We start from the raw sequence: 18,444 nt of genomic DNA, 5'->3' as shown, positions 1-18,444 counted from the left end.
GCTAAAGCCGTCCACTGACTGAGACTTCCTAGAAACTGGTGCACCCCTGCCTCTGGGAATGGGAAAATGTGCACCTTACCTCGTGGATCGAGGTCACCTTTAGTTGGCACTTTAGCTACAGTATGCTCTGGGCTGAGCTCCCAGGAAGGAACCGCAAGCGCCCGGTTTCTTTTGCAGAAGCTCACTGCTCCTCAGAGGCATCTGTGGAGTGAACAGTGTCCTGGGGGCGTGGTGTGCAGGCAGCTTGGAAGCTGCCCCGAAGTTGCTTTCCAAAGGGGGAGAGTCGGGCTTCTCCCACATGCTCCAGTTTCCCACGTGACCCCACAGCGCATTTACCGGCACCCTCTGACTGACTACTGGAGACTTTCGGCCACACGGGGCCTTTCTATGATCACACTTCGTTGCAGGCGGGCTCTTTTGCATGCCGTGCCTAGCATTACCCGCTTAATGACTTAGTCAGGCCTAGGTGACTTTGGATCGTCCAAATGTCTCACAAGTTGACCGGTTTTTCTGTTCTTTCTGTCAGGCTGGACCTACAGTGTACCTTGCGTCACAATAGAGAGATGACAGGTAAGAGCCGCCAGGGGGCTCTGAAGGCTCAGGGATTCTTTCAGGGCTGTTCAGAGGGCCTCCTCCGAGGGAGAGCCACGTTGAATGTAATACTGGCAAAAACGTTGTCCTGGGGCTGCTTTACAGCGGTAGAAATCAAGCTCTGCAAGCGAGGATCAGTTCATTGCCCTTCCCTCTGCATAGAAAGGGTTGACCCCCACAGCCTGTTCTGCGCTGTGTTGCTCGGAAAACAAACAGGGGACTCGCGGCACACACGCTCTCCCTCAGAAGGGAATTCATACGCGACTCTCTGAGGCCTCCGGAGAGCCGTAGAGGAGTTAAAGCACTCTATCGAGTCAGGGTTCATGGAGATGGCTGCACAGCAAAGTGTGCTGATAGGAAACACTCGTGCTTACCTTGAGGCCCGGGGTCACGTTTACTTCGCACTTTAGCTCGGGCAAGCCGTGGGATGAGCTCCTAGCAAGGCACTGGCCACCACCTGGATTCGTAGGAGAAAACTCACTTTCTTCCCTGAGGCATTCCTAGCACTGACTAGAAGACGGGTAAGAGCACTTTCAGTCATCTTGAGGCCGCCACTATCTACCTTTCAAACGGGGGGAAATCCTGCCTTTCGCCAGGCTTCTTCTCAATTACACACCGGATCACCCAGCACATAGACCTCTCTTCTCTGACAAGCCAAAGGAGGCCCTTGCAGCACAATTCGGCCTTCTGCGATGAAACTTTGGGATGCAGTGTGTTCTGCATGTGCTGAATGGCGTAATCCTCTAAATGCCCTCAGGAGGCCTAGGTGACTTTGCATGTTCCAAGTGCCTAGCAAGGCTCAGGGTAAATCTCTACTTTATTTCGGGCTGGACCTAAAGCCTACTTTCTGCCTCACTTAGAGAGACGTCGAGCACGAGTCCCCAAAGTGGATTGGAGCCCCGGTGGTTTCTTTCAGGGCCGCTTAGGTGTCCTCAACGTGGCAGACCCGCATGGAAAGAAAGCCTGCCCAAGAACCGTGCTCCTGGGGCTGTTGCAAAGCTGTGGAACGCTAGCCTTAGAGAACAGATTAGTTCCCGGCCCTTTCACCTGCGTAGTGAGGCATGGTCCCAGAGCCGTGTATCCCTTGATGGGGCTCAGAAGGCTTTGGGTCCACGGTGCACTTCCTCGGAAAGAAGTGCCCCCGTCAGAGGCTTGAGCACTCTGAGGCATACTAAAGCTAAAGCCGTCCACTGACTGAGACTTCCTAGAAACTGGTGCACCCCTGCCTCTGGGAATGGGAAAATGTGCACCTTACCTCGTGGATCGAGGTCACATTTAGTTGGCACTTTAGCTACAGTATGCTCTGGGCTGAGCTCCCAGGAAGGAACCGCAAGCGCCCGGTTTCTTTTGCAGAAGCTCACTGCTCCTCAGAGGCATCTGTGGAGTGAACAGTGTCCTGGGGGCGTGGTGTGCAGGCAGCTTGGAAGCTGCCCCGAAGTTGCTTTCCAAAGGGGGAGAGTCGGGCTTCTCCCACATGCTCCAGGTTCCCACGTGACCCCACAGCGCATTTACCGGCACCCTCTGACTGACTACTGGAGACTTTCGGCCACACGGGGCCTTTCTATGATCACACTTCGTTGCAGGCGGGCTCTTTTGCATGCCGTGCCTAGCATTACCCGCTTAATGACTTAGTCAGGCCTAGGTGACTTTGGATCGTCCAAATGTCTCACAAGTTGACCGGTTTTTCTGTTCTTTCTGTCAGGCTGGACCTACAGTGTACCTTGCGTCACAATAGAGAGATGACAGGTAAGAGTCGCCAGGGGGCTCTGAAGGCTCAGGGATTCTTTCAGGGCTGTTCAGAGGGCCTCCACCGAGGGAGAGCCACGTTGAATGTAATACTGGCAAAAACGTTGTCCTGGGGCTGCTTTACAGCGGTAGAAATCAAGCTCTGCAAGCGAGGATCAGTTCATTGCCCTTCCCTCTGCATAGAAAGGGTTGACCCCCCACAGCCTGTTCTGCGCTGTGTTGCTCGGAAAACAAACAGGGGACTCGCGGCACACACGCTCTCCCTCAGAAGGGAATTCATACGCGACTCTCTGAGGCCTCCGGAGAGCCGTAGAGGAGTTAAAGCACTCTATCGAGTCAGGGTTCATGGAGATGGCTGCACAGCAAAGTGTGCTGATAGGAAACACTCGTGCTTACCTTGAGGCCCGGGGTCACGTTTACTTCGCACTTTAGCTCGGGCAAGCCGTGGGATGAGCTCCTAGCAAGGCACTGGCCACCACCTGGATTCGTAGGAGAAAACTCACTTTCTTCCCTGAGGCATTCCTAGCACTGACTAGAAGACGGGTAAGAGCACTTTCAGTCATCTTGAGGCCGCCACTATCTACCTTTCAAACGGGGGGAAATCCTGCCTTTCGCCAGGCTTCTTCTCAATTACACACCGGATCACCCAGCACATAGACCTCTCTTCTCTGACAAGCCAAAGGAGGCCCTTGCAGCACAATTCGGCCTTCTGCGATGAAACTTTGGGATGCAGTGTGTTCTGCATGTGCTGAATGGCGTAATCCTCTAAATGCCCTCAGGAGGCCTAGGTGACTTTGCATGTTCCAAGTGCCTAGCAAGGCTCAGGGTAAATCTCTACTTTATTTCGGGCTGGACCTAAAGCCTACTTTCTGCCTCACTTAGAGAGACGTCGAGCACGAGTCCCCAAAGTGGATTGGAGCCCCGGTGGTTTCTTTCAGGGCCGCTTAGGTGTCCTCAACGTGGCAGACCCGCATGGAAAGAAAGCCTGCCCAAGAACCGTGCTCCTGGGGCTGTTGCAAAGCTGTGGAACGTTAGCCTTAGAGAACAGATTAGTTCCCGGCCCTTTCACCTGCGTAGTGAGGCATGGTCCCAGAGCCGTGTATCCCTTGATGGGGCTCAGAAGGCTTTGGGTCCACGGTGCACTTCCTCGGAAAGAAGTGCCCCCGTCAGAGGCTTGAGCACTCTGAGGCATACTAAAGCTAAAGCCGTCCACTGACTGAGACTTCCTAGAAACTGGTGCACCCCTGCCTCTGGGAATGGGAAAATGTGCACCTTACCTCGTGGATCGAGGTCACCTTTAGTTGGCACTTTAGCTACAGTATGCTCTGGGCTGAGCTCCCAGGAAGGAACCGCAAGCGCCCGGTTTCTTTTGCAGAAGCTCACTGCTCCTCAGAGGCATCTGTGGAGTGAACAGTGTCCTGGGGGCGTGGTGTGCAGGCAGCTTGGAAGCTGCCCCGAAGTTGCTTTCCAAAGGGGGAGAGTCGGGCTTCTCCCACATGCTCCAGTTTCCCACGTGACCCCACAGCGCATTTACCGGCACCCTCTGACTGACTACTGGAGACTTTCGGCCACACGGGGCCTTTCTATGATCACACTTCGTTGCAGGCGGGCTCTTTTGCATGCCGTGCCTAGCATTACCCGCTTAATGACTTAGTCAGGCCTAGGTGACTTTGGATCGTCCAAATGTCTCACAAGTTGACCGGTTTTTCTGTTCTTTCTGTCAGGCTGGACCTACAGTGTACCTTGCGTCACAATAGAGAGATGACAGGTAAGAGTCGCCAGGGGGCTCTGAAGGCTCAGGGATTCTTTCAGGGCTGTTCAGAGGGCCTCCACCGAGGGAGAGCCACGTTGAATGTAATACTGGCAAAAACGTTGTCCTGGGGCTGCTTTACAGCGGTAGAAATCAAGCTCTGCAAGCGAGGATCAGTTCATTGCCCTTCCCTCTGCATAGAAAGGGTTGACCCCCCACAGCCTGTTCTGCGCTGTGTTGCTCGGAAAACAAACAGGGGACTCGCGGCACACACGCTCTCCCTCAGAAGGGAATTCATACGCGACTCTCTGAGGCCTCCGGAGAGCCGTAGAGGAGTTAAAGCACTCTATCGAGTCAGGGTTCATGGAGATGGCTGCACAGCAAACTGTGCTGATAGGAAACACTCGTGCTTACCTTGAGGCCCGGGGTCACGTTTACTTCGCACTTTAGCTCGGGCAAGCCGTGGGATGAGCTCCTAGCAAGGCACTGGCCACCACCTGGATTCGTAGGAGAAAACTCACTTTCTTCCCTGAGGCATTCCTAGCACTGACTAGAAGACGGGTAAGAGCACTTTCAGTCATCTTGAGGCCGCCACTATCTACCTTTCAAACGGGGGGAGATCCTGCCTTTCGCCAGGCTTCTTCTCAATTACACACCGGATCACCCAGCACATAGACCTCTCTTCTCTGACAAGCCAAAGGAGGCCCTTGCAGCACAATTCGGCCTTCTGCGATGAAACTTTGGGATGCAGTGTGTTCTGCATGTGCTGAATGGCGTAATCCTCTAAATGCCCTCAGGAGGCCTAGGTGACTTTGCATGTTCCAAGTGCCTAGCAAGGCTCAGGGTAAATCTCTACTTTATTTCGGGCTGGACCTAAAGCCTACTTTCTGCCTCACTTAGAGAGACGTCGAGCACGAGTCCCCAAAGTGGATTGGAGCCCCGGTGGTTTCTTTCAGGGCCGCTTAGGTGTCCTCAACGTGGCAGACCCGCATGGAAAGAAAGCCTGCCCAAGAACCGTGCTCCTGGGGCTGTTGCAAAGCTGTGGAACGCTAGCCTTAGAGAACAGATTAGTTCCCGGCCCTTTCACCTGCGTAGTGAGGCATGGTCCCAGAGCCGTGTATCCCTTGATGGGGCTCAGAAGGCTTTGGGTCCACGGTGCACTTCCTCGGAAAGAAGTGCCCCCGTCAGAGGCTTGAGCACTCTGAGGCATACTAAAGCTAAAGCCGTCCACTGACTGAGACTTCCTAGAAACTGGTGCACCCCTGCCTCTGGGAATGGGAAAATGTGCACCTTACCTCGTGGATCGAGGTCACATTTAGTTGGCACTTTAGCTACAGTATGCTCTGGGCTGAGCTCCCAGGAAGGAACCGCAAGCGCCCGGTTTCTTTTGCAGAAGCTCACTGCTCCTCAGAGGCATCTGTGGAGTGAACAGTGTCCTGGGGGCGTGGTGTGCAGGCAGCTTGGAAGCTGCCCCGAAGTTGCTTTCCAAAGGGGGAGAGTCGGGCTTCTCCCACATGCTCCAGGTTCCCACGTGACCCCACAGCGCATTTACCGGCACCCTCTGACTGACTACTGGAGACTTTCGGCCACACGGGGCCTTTCTATGATCACACTTCGTTGCAGGCGGGCTCTTTTGCATGCCGTGCCTAGCATTACCCGCTTAATGACTTAGTCAGGCCTAGGTGACTTTGGATCGTCCAAATGTCTCACAAGTTGACCGGTTTTTCTGTTCTTTCTGTCAGGCTGGACCTACAGTGTACCTTGCGTCACAATAGAGAGATGACAGGTAAGAGTCGCCAGGGGGCTCTGAAGGCTCAGGGATTCTTTCAGGGCTGTTCAGAGGGCCTCCACCGAGGGAGAGCCACGTTGAATGTAATACTGGCAAAAACGTTGTCCTGGGGCTGCTTTACAGCGGTAGAAATCAAGCTCTGCAAGCGAGGATCAGTTCATTGCCCTTCCCTCTGCATAGAAAGGGTTGACCCCCCACAGCCTGTTCTGCGCTGTGTTGCTCGGAAAACAAACAGGGGACTCGCGGCACACACGCTCTCCCTCAGAAGGGAATTCATACGCGACTCTCTGAGGCCTCCGGAGAGCCGTAGAGGAGTTAAAGCACTCTATCGAGTCAGGGTTCATGGAGATGGCTGCACAGCAAACTGTGCTGATAGGAAACACTCGTGCTTACCTTGAGGCCCGGGGTCACGTTTACTTCGCACTTTAGCTCGGGCAAGCCGTGGGATGAGCTCCTAGCAAGGCACTGGCCACCACCTGGATTCGTAGGAGAAAACTCACTTTCTTCCCTGAGGCATTCCTAGCACTGACTAGAAGACGGGTAAGAGCACTTTCAGTCATCGTGAGGCCGCCACTATCTACCTTTCAAATGGGGGGAGATCCTGCCTTTCGCCAGGCTTCTTCTCAATTACACACCGGATCACCCAGCACATAGACCTCTCTTCTCTGACAAGCCAAAGGAGGCCCTTGCAGCACAATTCGGCCTTCTGCGATGAAACTTTGGGATGCAGTGTGTTCTGCATGTGCTGAATGGCGTAATCCTCTAAATGCCCTCAGGAGGCCTAGGTGACTTTGCATGTTCCAAGTGCCTAGCAAGGCTCAGGGTAAATCTCTACTTTATTTCGGGCTGGACCTAAAGTCTACTTTCTGCCTCACTTAGAGAGACGTCGAGCACGAGTCCCCAAAGTGGATTGGAGCCCCGGTGGTTTCTTTCAGGGCCGCTTAGGTGTCCTCAACGTGGCAGACCCGCATGGAAAGAAAGCCTGCCCAAGAACCGTGCTCCTGGGGCTGTTGCAAAGCTGTGGAACGCTAGCCTTAGAGAACAGATTAGTTCCCGGCCCTTTCACCTGCGTAGTGAGGCATGGTCCCAGAGCCGTGTATCCCTTGATGGGGCTCAGAAGGCTTTGGGTCCACGGTGCACTTCCTCGGAAAGAAGTGCCCCCGTCAGAGGCTTGAGCACTCTGAGGCATACTAAAGCTAAAGCCGTCCACTGACTGAGACTTCCTAGAAACTGGTGCACCCCTGCCTCTGGGAATGGGAAAATGTGCACCTTACCTCGTGGATCGAGGTCACATTTAGTTGGCACTTTAGCTACAGTATGCTCTGGGCTGAGCTCCCAGGAAGGAACCGCAAGCGCCCGGTTTCTTTTGCAAAAGCTCACTGCTCCTCAGAGGCATCTGTGGAGTGAACAGTGTCCTGGGGGCGTGGTGTGCAGGCAGCTTGGAAGCTGCCCCGAAGTTGCTTTCCAAAGGGGGAGAGTCGGGCTTCTCCCACATGCTCCAGTTTCCCACGTGACCCCACAGCGCATTTACCGGCACCCTCTGACTGACTACTGGAGACTTTCGGCCACACGGGGCCTTTCTATGATCACACTTCGTTGCAGGCGGGCTCTTTTGCATGCCGTGCCTAGCATTACCCGCTTAATGACTTAGTCAGGCCTAGGTGACTTTGGATCGTCCAAATGTCTCACAAGTTGACCGGTTTTTCTGTTCTTTCTGTCAGGCTGGACCTACAGTGCGTCACAATAGAGAGATGACAGGTAAGAGTCGCCAGGGGGCTCTGAAGGCTCAGGGATTCTTTCAGGGCTGTTCAGAGGGCCTCCTCCGAGGGAGAGCCACGTTGAATGTAATACTGGCAAAAACGTTGTCCTGGGGCTGCTTTACAGCGGTAGAAATCAAGCTCTGCAAGCGAGGATCAGTTCATTGCCCTTCCCTCTGCATAGAAAGGGTTGACCCCCACAGCCTGTTCTGCGCTGTGTTGCTCGGAAAACAAACAGGGGACTCGCGGCACACACGCTCTCCCTCAGAAGGGAATTCATACGCGACTCTCTGAGGCCTCCGGAGAGCCGTAGAGGAGTTAAAGCACTCTATCGAGTCAGGGTTCATGGAGATGGCTGCACAGCAAACTGTGCTGATAGGAAACACTCGTGCTTACCTTGAGGCCCGGGGTCACGTTTACTTCGCACTTTAGCTCGGGCAAGCCGTGGGATGAGCTCCTAGCAAGGCACTGGCCACCACCTGGATTCGTAGGAGAAAACTCACTTTCTTCCCTGAGGCATTCCTAGCACTGACTAGAAGACGGGTAAGAGCACTTTCAGTCATCTTGAGGCCGCCACTATCTACCTTTCAAACGGGGGGAAATCCTGCCTTTCGCCAGGCTTCTTCTCAATTACACACCGGATCACCCAGCACATAGACCTCTCTTCTCTGACAAGCCAAAGGAGGCCCTTGCAGCACAATTCGGCCTTCTGCGATGAAACTTTGGGATGCAGTGTGTTCTGCATGTGCTGAATGGCGTAATCCTCTAAATGCCCTCAGGAGGCCTAGGTGACTTTGCATGTTCCAAGTGCCTAGCAAGGCTCAGGGTAAATCTCTACTTTATTTCGGGCTGGACCTAAAGTCTACTTTCTGCCTCACTTAGAGAGACGTCGAGCACGAGTCCCCAAAGTGGATTGGAGCCCCGGTGGTTTCTTTCAGGGCCGCTTAGGTGTCCTCAACGTGGCAGACCCGCATGGAAAGAAAGCCTGCCCAAGAACCGTGCTCCTGGGGCTGTTGCAAAGCTGTGGAACGCTAGCCTTAGAGAACAGATTAGTTCCCGGCCCTTTCACCTGCGTAGTGAGGCATGGTCCCAGAGCCGTGTATCCCTTGATGGGGCTCAGAAGGCTTTGGGTCCACGGTGCACTTCCTCGGAAAGAAGTGCCCCCGTCAGAGGCTTGAGCACTCTGAGGCATACTAAAGCTAAAGCCGTCCACTGACTGAGACTTCCTAGAAACTGGTGCACCCCTGCCTCTGGGAATGGGAAAATGTGCACCTTACCTCGTGGATCGAGGTCACCTTTAGTTGGCACTTTAGCTACAGTATGCTCTGGGCTGAGCTCCCAGGAAGGAACCGCAAGCGCCCGGTTTCTTTTGCAAAAGCTCACTGCTCCTCAGAGGCATCTGTGGAGTGAACAGTGTCCTGGGGGCGTGGTGTGCAGGCAGCTTGGAAGCTGCCCCGAAGTTGCTTTCCAAAGGGGGAGAGTCGGGCTTCTCCCACATGCTCCAGGTTCCCACGTGACCCCACAGCGCATTTACCGGCACCCTCTGACTGACTACTGGAGACTTTCGGCCACACGGGGCCTTTCTATGATCACACTTCGTTGCAGGCGGGCTCTTTTGCATGCCGTGCCTAGCATTACCCGCTTAATGACTTAGTCAGGCCTAGGTGACTTTGGATCGTCCAAATGTCTCACAAGTTGACCGGTTTTTCTGTTCTTTCTGTCAGGCTGGACCTACAGTGTACCTTGCGTCACAATAGAGAGATGACAGGTAAGAGTCGCCAGGGGGCTCTGAAGGCTCAGGGATTCTTTCAGGGCTGTTCAGAGGGCCTCCACCGAGGGAGAGCCACGTTGAATGTAATACTGGCAAAAACGTTGTCCTGGGGCTGCTTTACAGCGGTAGAAATCAAGCTCTGCAAGCGAGGATCAGTTCATTGCCCTTCCCTCTGCATAGAAAGGGTTGACCCCCACAGCCTGTTCTGCGCTGTGTTGCTCGGAAAACAAACAGGGGACTCGCGGCACACACGCTCTCCCTCAGAAGGGAATTCATACGCGACTCTCTGAGGCCTCCGGAGAGCCGTAGAGGAGTTAAAGCACTCTATCGAGTCAGGGTTCATGGAGATGGCTGCACAGCAAAGTGTGCTGATAGGAAACACTCGTGCTTACCTTGAGGCCCGGGGTCACGTTTACTTCGCACTTTAGCTCGGGCAAGCCGTGGGATGAGCTCCTAGCAAGGCACTGGCCACCACCTGGATTCGTAGGAGAAAACTCACTTTCTTCCCTGAGGCATTCCTAGCACTGACTAGAAGACGGGTAAGAGCACTTTCAGTCATCTTGAGGCCGCCACTATCTACCTTTCAAACGGGGGGAAATCCTGCCTTTCGCCAGGCTTCTTCTCAATTACACACCGGATCACCCAGCACATAGACCTCTCTTCTCTGACAAGCCAAAGGAGGCCCTTGCAGCACAATTCGGCCTTCTGCGATGAAACTTTGGGATGCAGTGTGTTCTGCATGTGCTGAATGGCGTAATCCTCTAAATGCCCTCAGGAGGCCTAGGTGACTTTGCATGTTCCAAGTGCCTAGCAAGGCTCAGGGTAAATCTCTACTTTATTTCGGGCTGGACCTAAAGTCTACTTTCTGCCTCACTTAGAGAGACGTCGAGCACGAGTCCCCAAAGTGGATTGGAGCCCCGGTGGTTTCTTTCAGGGCCGCTTAGGTGTCCTCAACGTGGCAGACCCGCATGGAAAGAAAGCCTGCCCAAGAACCGTGCTCCTGGGGCTGTTGCAAAGCTGTGGAACGCTAGCCTTAGAGAACAGATTAGTTCCCGGCCCTTTCACCTGCGTAGTGAGGCATGGTCCCAGAGCCGTGTATCCCTTGATGGGGCTCAGAAGGCTTTGGGTCCACGGTGCACTTCCTCGGAAAGAAGTGCCCCCGTCAGAGGCTTGAGCACTCTGAGGCATACTAAAGCTAAAGCCGTCCACTGACTGAGACTTCCTAGAAACTGGTGCACCCCTGCCTCTGGGAATGGGAAAATGTGCACCTTACCTCGTGGATCGAGGTCACATTTAGTTGGCACTTTAGCTACAGTATGCTCTGGGCTGAGCTCCCAGGAAGGAACCGCAAGCGCCCGGTTTCTTTTGCAAAAGCTCACTGCTCCTCAGAGGCATCTGTGGAGTGAACAGTGTCCTGGGGGCGTGGTGTGCAGGCAGCTTGGAAGCTGCCCCGAAGTTGCTTTCCAAAGGGGGAGAGTCGGGCTTCTCCCACATGCTCCAGTTTCCCACGTGACCCCACAGCGCATTTACCGGCACCCTCTGACTGACTACTGGAGACTTTCGGCCACACGGGGCCTTTCTATGATCACACTTCGTTGCAGGCGGGCTCTTTTGCATGCCGTGCCTAGCATTACCCGCTTAATGACTTAGTCAGGCCTAGGTGACTTTGGATCGTCCAAATGTCTCACAAGTTGACCGGTTTTTCTGTTCTTTCTGTCAGGCTGGACCTACAGTGTACCTTGCGTCACAATAGAGAGATGACAGGTAAGAGTCGCCAGGGGGCTCTGAAGGCTCAGGGATTCTTTCAGGGCTGTTCAGAGGGCCTCCTCCGAGGGAGAGCCACGTTGAATGTAATACTGGCAAAAACGTTGTCCTGGGGCTGCTTTACAGCGGTAGAAATCAAGCTCTGCAAGCGAGGATCAGTTCATTGCCCTTCCCTCTGCATAGAAAGGGTTGACCCCCCACAGCCTGTTCTGCGCTGTGTTGCTCGGAAAACAAACAGGGGACTCGCGGCACACACGCTCTCCCTCAGAAGGGAATTCATACGCGACTCTCTGAGGCCTCCGGAGAGCCGTAGAGGAGTTAAAGCACTCTATCGAGTCAGGGTTCATGGAGATGGCTGCACAGCAAAGTGTGCTGATAGGAAACACTCGTGCTTACCTTGAGGCCCGGGGTCACGTTTACTTCGCACTTTAGCTCGGGCAAGCCGTGGGATGAGCTCCTAGCAAGGCACTGGCCACCACCTGGATTCGTAGGAGAAAACTCACTTTCTTCCCTGAGGCATTCCTAGCACTGACTAGAAGACGGGTAAGAGCACTTTCAGTCATCTTGAGGCCGCCACTATCTACCTTTCAAACGGGGGGAAATCCTGCCTTTCGCCAGGCTTCTTCTCAATTACACACCGGATCACCCAGCACATAGACCTCTCTTCTCTGACAAGCCAAAGGAGGCCCTTGCAGCACAATTCGGCCTTCTGCGATGAAACTTTGGGATGCAGTGTGTTCTGCATGTGCTGAATGGCGTAATCCTCTAAATGCCCTCAGGAGGCCTAGGTGACTTTGCATGTTCCAAGTGCCTAGCAAGGCTCAGGGTAAATCTCTACTTTATTTCGGGCTGGACCTAAAGTCTACTTTCTGCCTCACTTAGAGAGACGTCGAGCACGAGTCCCCAAAGTGGATTGGAGCCCCGGTGGTTTCTTTCAGGGCCGCTTAGGTGTCCTCAACGTGGCAGACCCGCATGGAAAGAAAGCCTGCCCAAGAACCGTGCTCCTGGGGCTGTTGCAAAGCTGTGGAACGCTAGCCTTAGAGAACAGATTAGTTCCCGGCCCTTTCACCTGCGTAGTGAGGCATGGTCCCAGAGCCGTGTATCCCTTGATGGGGCTCAGAAGGCTTTGGGTCCACGGTGCACTTCCTCGGAAAGAAGTGCCCCCGTCAGAGGCTTGAGCACTCTGAGGCATACTAAAGCTAAAGCCGTCCACTGACTGAGACTTCCTAGAAACTGGTGCACCCCTGCCTCTGGGAATGGGAAAATGTGCACCTTACCTCGTGGATCGAGGTCACCTTTAGTTGGCACTTTAGCTACAGTATGCTCTGGGCTGAGCTCCCAGGAAGGAACCGCAAGCGCCCGGTTTCTTTTGCAAAAGCTCACTGCTCCTCAGAGGCATCTGTGGAGTGAACAGTGTCCTGGGGGCGTGGTGTGCAGGCAGCTTGGAAGCTGCCCCGAAGTTGCTTTCCAAAGGGGGAGAGTCGGGCTTCTCCCACATGCTCCAGTTTCCCACGTGACCCCACAGCGCATTTACCGGCACCCTCTGACTGACTACTGGAGACTTTCGGCCACACGGGGCCTTTCTATGATCACACTTCGTTGCAGGCGGGCTCTTTTGCATGCCGTGCCTAGCATTACCCGCTTAATGACTTAGTCAGGCCTAGGTGACTTTGGATCGTCCAAATGTCTCACAAGTTGACCGGTTTTTCTGTTCTTTCTGTCAGGCTGGACCTACAGTGTACCTTGCGTCACAATAGAGAGATGACAGGTAAGAGTCGCCAGGGGGCTCTGAAGGCTCAGGGATTCTTTCAGGGCTGTTCAGAGGGCCTCCTCCGAGGGAGAGCCACGTTGAATGTAATACTGGCAAAAACGTTGTCCTGGGGCTGCTTTACAGCGGTAGAAATCAAGCTCTGCAAGCGAGGATCAGTTCATTGCCCTTCCCTCTGCATAGAAAGGGTTGACCCCCCACAGCCTGTTCTGCGCTGTGTTGCTCGGAAAACAAACAGGGGACTCGCGGCACACACGCTCTCCCTCAGAAGGGAATTCATACGCGACTCTCTGAGGCCTCCGGAGAGCCGTAGAGGAGTTAAAGCACTCTATCGAGTCAGGGTTCATGGAGATGGCTGCACAGCAAAGTGTGCTGATAGGAAACACTCGTGCTTACCTTGAGGCCCGGGGTCACGTTTACTTCGCACTTTAGCTCGGGCAAGCCGTGGGATGAGCTCCTAGCAAGGCACTGGCCACCACCTGGATTCGTAGGAGAAAACTCACTTTCTTCCCTGAGGCATTCCTAGCACTGACTAGAAGACGGGTAAGAGCACTTTCAGTCATCTTGAGGCCGCCACTATCTACCTTTCAAACGGGGGGAAATCCTGCCTTTCGCCAGGCTTCTTCTCAATTACACACCGGATCACCCAGCACATAGACCTCTCTTCTCTGACAAGCCAAAGGAGGCCCTTGCAGCACAATTCGGCCTTCTGCGATGAAACTTTGGGATGCAGTGTGTTCTGCATGTGCTGAATGGCGTAATCCTCTAAATGCCCTCAGGAGGCCTAGGTGACTTTGCATGTTCCAAGTGCCTAGCAAGGCTCAGGGTAAATCTCTACTTTATTTCGGGCTGGACCTAAAGTCTACTTTCTGCCTCACTTAGAGAGACGTCGAGCACGAGTCCCCAAAGTGGATTGGAGCCCCGGTGGTTTCTTTCAGGGCCGCTTAGGTGTCCTCAACGTGGCAGACCCGCATGGAAAGAAAGCCTGCCCAAGAACCGTGCTCCTGGGGCTGTTGCAAAGCTGTGGAACGCTAGCCTTAGAGAACAGATTAGTTCCCGGCCCTTTCACCTGCGTAGTGAGGCATGGTCCCAGAGCCGTGTATCCCTTGATGGGGCTCAGAAGGCTTTGGGTCCACGGTGCACTTCCTCGGAAAGAAGTGCCCCCGTCAGAGGCTTGAGCACTCTGAGGCATACTAAAGCTAAAGCCGTCCACTGACTGAGACTTCCTAGAAACTGGTGCACCCCTGCCTCTGGGAATGGGAAAATGTGCACCTTACCTCGTGGATCGAGGTCACCTTTAGTTGGCACTTTAGCTACAGTATGCTCTGGGCTGAGCTCCCAGGAAGGAACCGCAAGCGCCCGGTTTCTTTTGCAAAAGCTCACTGCTCCTCAGAGGCATCTGTGGAGTGAACAGTGTCCTGGGGGCGTGGTGTGCAGGCAGCTTGGAAGCTGCCCCGAAGTTGCTTTCCAAAGGGGGAGAGTCGGGCTTCTCCCACATGCTCCAGTTTCCCACGTGACCCCACAGCGCATTTACCGGCACCCTCTGACTGACTACTGGAGACTTTCGGCCACACGGGGCCTTTCTATGATCACACTTCGTTGCAGGCGGGCTCTTTTGCATGCCGTGCCTAGCATTACCCGCTTAATGACTTAGTCAGGCCTAGGTGACTTTGGATCGTCCAAATGTCTCACAAGTTGACCGGTTTTTCTGTTCTTTCTGTCAGGCTGGACCTACAGTGTACCTTGCGTCACAATAGAGAGATGACAGGTAAGAGTCGCCAGGGGGCTCTGAAGGCTCAGGGATTCTTTCAGGGCTGTTCAGAGGGCCTCCTCCGAGGGAGAGCCACGTTGAATGTAATACTGGCAAAAACGTTGTCCTGGGGCTGCTTTACAGCGGTAGAAATCAAGCTCTGCAAGCGAGGATCAGTTCATTGCCCTTCCCTCTGCATAGAAAGGGTTGACCCCCCACAGCCTGTTCTGCGCTGTGTTGCTCGGAAAACAAACAGGGGACTCGCGGCACACACGCTCTCCCTCAGAAGGGAATTCATACGCGACTCTCTGAGGCCTCCGGAGAGCCGTAGAGGAGTTAAAGCACTCTATCGAGTCAGGGTTCATGGAGATGGCTGCACAGCAAAGTGTGCTGATAGGAAACACTCGTGCTTACCTTGAGGCCCGGGGTCACGTTTACTTCGCACTTTAGCTCGGGCAAGCCGTGGGATGAGCTCCTAGCAAGGCACTGGCCACCACCTGGATTCGTAGGAGAAAACTCACTTTCTTCCCTGAGGCATTCCTAGCACTGACTAGAAGACGGGTAAGAGCACTTTCAGTCATCTTGAGGCCGCCACTATCTACCTTTCAAACGGGGGGAAATCCTGCCTTTCGCCAGGCTTCTTCTCAATTACACACCGGATCACCCAGCACATAGACCTCTCTTCTCTGACAAGCCAAAGGAGGCCCTTGCAGCACAATTCGGCCTTCTGCGATGAAACTTTGGGATGCAGTGTGTTCTGCATGTGCTGAATGGCGTAATCCTCTAAATGCCCTCAGGAGGCCTAGGTGACTTTGCATGTTCCAAGTGCCTAGCAAGGCTCAGGGTAAATCTCTACTTTATTTCGGGCTGGACCTAAAGTCTACTTTCTGCCTCACTTAGAGAGACGTCGAGCACGAGTCCCCAAAGTGGATTGGAGCCCCGGTGGTTTCTTTCAGGGCCGCTTAGGTGTCCTCAACGTGGCAGACCCGCATGGAAAGAAAGCCTGCCCAAGAACCGTGCTCCTGGGGCTGTTGCAAAGCTGTGGAACGCTAGCCTTAGAGAACAGATTAGTTCCCGGCCCTTTCACCTGCGTAGTGAGGCATGGTCCCAGAGCCGTGTATCCCTTGATGGGGCTCAGAAGGCTTTGGGTCCACGGTGCACTTCCTCGGAAAGAAGTGCCCCCGTCAGAGGCTTGAGCACTCTGAGGCATACTAAAGCTAAAGCCGTCCACTGACTGAGACTTCCTAGAAACTGGTGCACCCCTGCCTCTGGGAATGGGAAAATGTGCACCTTACCTCGTGGATCGAGGTCACCTTTAGTTGGCACTTTAGCTACAGTATGCTCTGGGCTGAGCTCCCAGGAAGGAACCGCAAGCGCCCGGTTTCTTTTGCAAAAGCTCACTGCTCCTCAGAGGCATCTGTGGAGTGAACAGTGTCCTGGGGGCGTGGTGTGCAGGCAGCTTGGAAGCTGCCCCGAAGTTGCTTTCCAAAGGGGGAGAGTCGGGCTTCTCCCACATGCTCCAGTTTCCCACGTGACCCCACAGCGCATTTACCGGCACCCTCTGACTGACTACTGGAGACTTTCGGCCACACGGGGCCTTTCTATGATCACACTTCGTTGCAGGCGGGCTCTTTTGCATGCCGTGCCTAGCATTACCCGCTTAATGACTTAGTCAGGCCTAGGTGACTTTGGATCGTCCAAATGTCTCACAAGTTGACCGGTTTTTCTGTTCTTTCTGTCAGGCTGGACCTACAGTGTACCTTGCGTCACAATAGAGAGATGACAGGTAAGAGTCGCCAGGGGGCTCTGAAGGCTCAGGGATTCTTTCAGGGCTGTTCAGAGGGCCTCCTCCGAGGGAGAGCCACGTTGAATGTAATACTGGCAAAAACGTTGTCCTGGGGCTGCTTTACAGCGGTAGAAATCAAGCTCTGCAAGCGAGGATCAGTTCATTGCCCTTCCCTCTGCATAGAAAGGGTTGACCCCCCACAGCCTGTTCTGCGCTGTGTTGCTCGGAAAACAAACAGGGGACTCGCGGCACACACGCTCTCCCTCAGAAGGGAATTCATACGCGACTCTCTGAGGCCTCCGGAGAGCCGTAGAGGAGTTAAAGCACTCTATCGAGTCAGGGTTCATGGAGATGGCTGCACAGCAAAGTGTGCTGATAGGAAACACTCGTGCTTACCTTGAGGCCCGGGGTCACGTTTACTTCGCACTTTAGCTCGGGCAAGCCGTGGGATGAGCTCCTAGCAAGGCACTGGCCACCACCTGGATTCGTAGGAGAAAACTCACTTTCTTCCCTGAGGCATTCCTAGCACTGACTAGAAGACGGGTAAGAGCACTTTCAGTCATCTTGAGGCCGCCACTATCTACCTTTCAAACGGGGGGAGATCCTGCCTTTCGCCAGGCTTCTTCTCAATTACACACCGGATCACCCAGCACATAGACCTCTCTTCTCTGACAAGCCAAAGGAGGCCCTTGCAGCACAATTCGGCCTTCTGCGATGAAACTTTGGGATGCAGTGTGTTCTGCATGTGCTGAATGGCGTAATCCTCTAAATGCCCTCAGGAGGCCTAGGTGACTTTGCATGTTCCAAGTGCCTAGCAAGGCTCAGGGTAAATCTCTACTTTATTTCGGGCTGGACCTAAAGTCTACTTTCTGCCTCACTTAGAGAGACGTCGAGCACGAGTCCCCAAAGTGGATTGGAGCCCCGGTGGTTTCTTTCAGGGCCGCTTAGGTGTCCTCAACGTGGCAGACCCGCATGGAAAGAAAGCCTGCCCAAGAACCGTGCTCCTGGGGCTGTTGCAAAGCTGTGGAACGCTAGCCTTAGAGAACAGATTAGTTCCCGGCCCTTTCACCTGCGTAGTGAGGCATGGTCCCAGAGCCGTGTATCCCTTGATGGGGCTCAGAAGGCTTTGGGTCCACGGTGCACTTCCTCGGAAAGAAGTGCCCCCGTCAGAGGCTTGAGCACTCTGAGGCATACTAAAGCTAAAGCCGTCCACTGACTGAGACTTCCTAGAAACTGGTGCACCCCTGCCTCTGGGAATGGGAAAATGTGCACCTTACCTCGTGGATCGAGGTCACCTTTAGTTGGCACTTTAGCTACAGTATGCTCTGGGCTGAGCTCCCAGGAAGGAACCGCAAGCGCCCGGTTTCTTTTGCAAAAGCTCACTGCTCCTCAGAGGCATCTGTGGAGTGAACAGTGTCCTGGGGGCGTGGTGTGCAGGCAGCTTGGAAGCTGCCCCGAAGTTGCTTTCCAAAGGGGGAGAGTCGGGCTTCTCCCACATGCTCCAGTTTCCCACGTGACCCCACAGCGCATTTACCGGCACCCTCTGACTGACTACTGGAGACTTTCGGCCACACGGGGCCTTTCTATGATCACACTTCGTTGCAGGCGGGCTCTTTTGCATGCCGTGCCTAGCATTACCCGCTTAATGACTTAGTCAGGCCTAGGTGACTTTGGATCGTCCAAATGTCTCACAAGTTGACCGGTTTTTCTGTTCTTTCTGTCAGGCTGGACCTACAGTGTACCTTGCGTCACAATAGAGAGATGACAGGTAAGAGCCGCCAGGGGGCTCTGAAGGCTCAGGGATTCTTTCAGGGCTGTTCAGAGGGCCTCCTCCGAGGGAGAGCCACGTTGAATGTAATACTGGCAAAAACGTTGTCCTGGGGCTGCTTTACAGCGGTAGAAATCAAGCTCTGCAAGCGAGGATCAGTTCATTGCCCTTCCCTCTGCATAGAAAGGGTTGACCCCCACAGCC

Source organism: Mesoplodon mirus, assembly GCF_964341445.2.
Source record: "Mesoplodon mirus genome assembly, chromosome: 7".
Taxonomy (NCBI): Eukaryota; Metazoa; Chordata; class Mammalia; order Artiodactyla; family Ziphiidae; genus Mesoplodon; species Mesoplodon mirus.
This window is presented reverse-complemented; position numbering follows the sequence as displayed.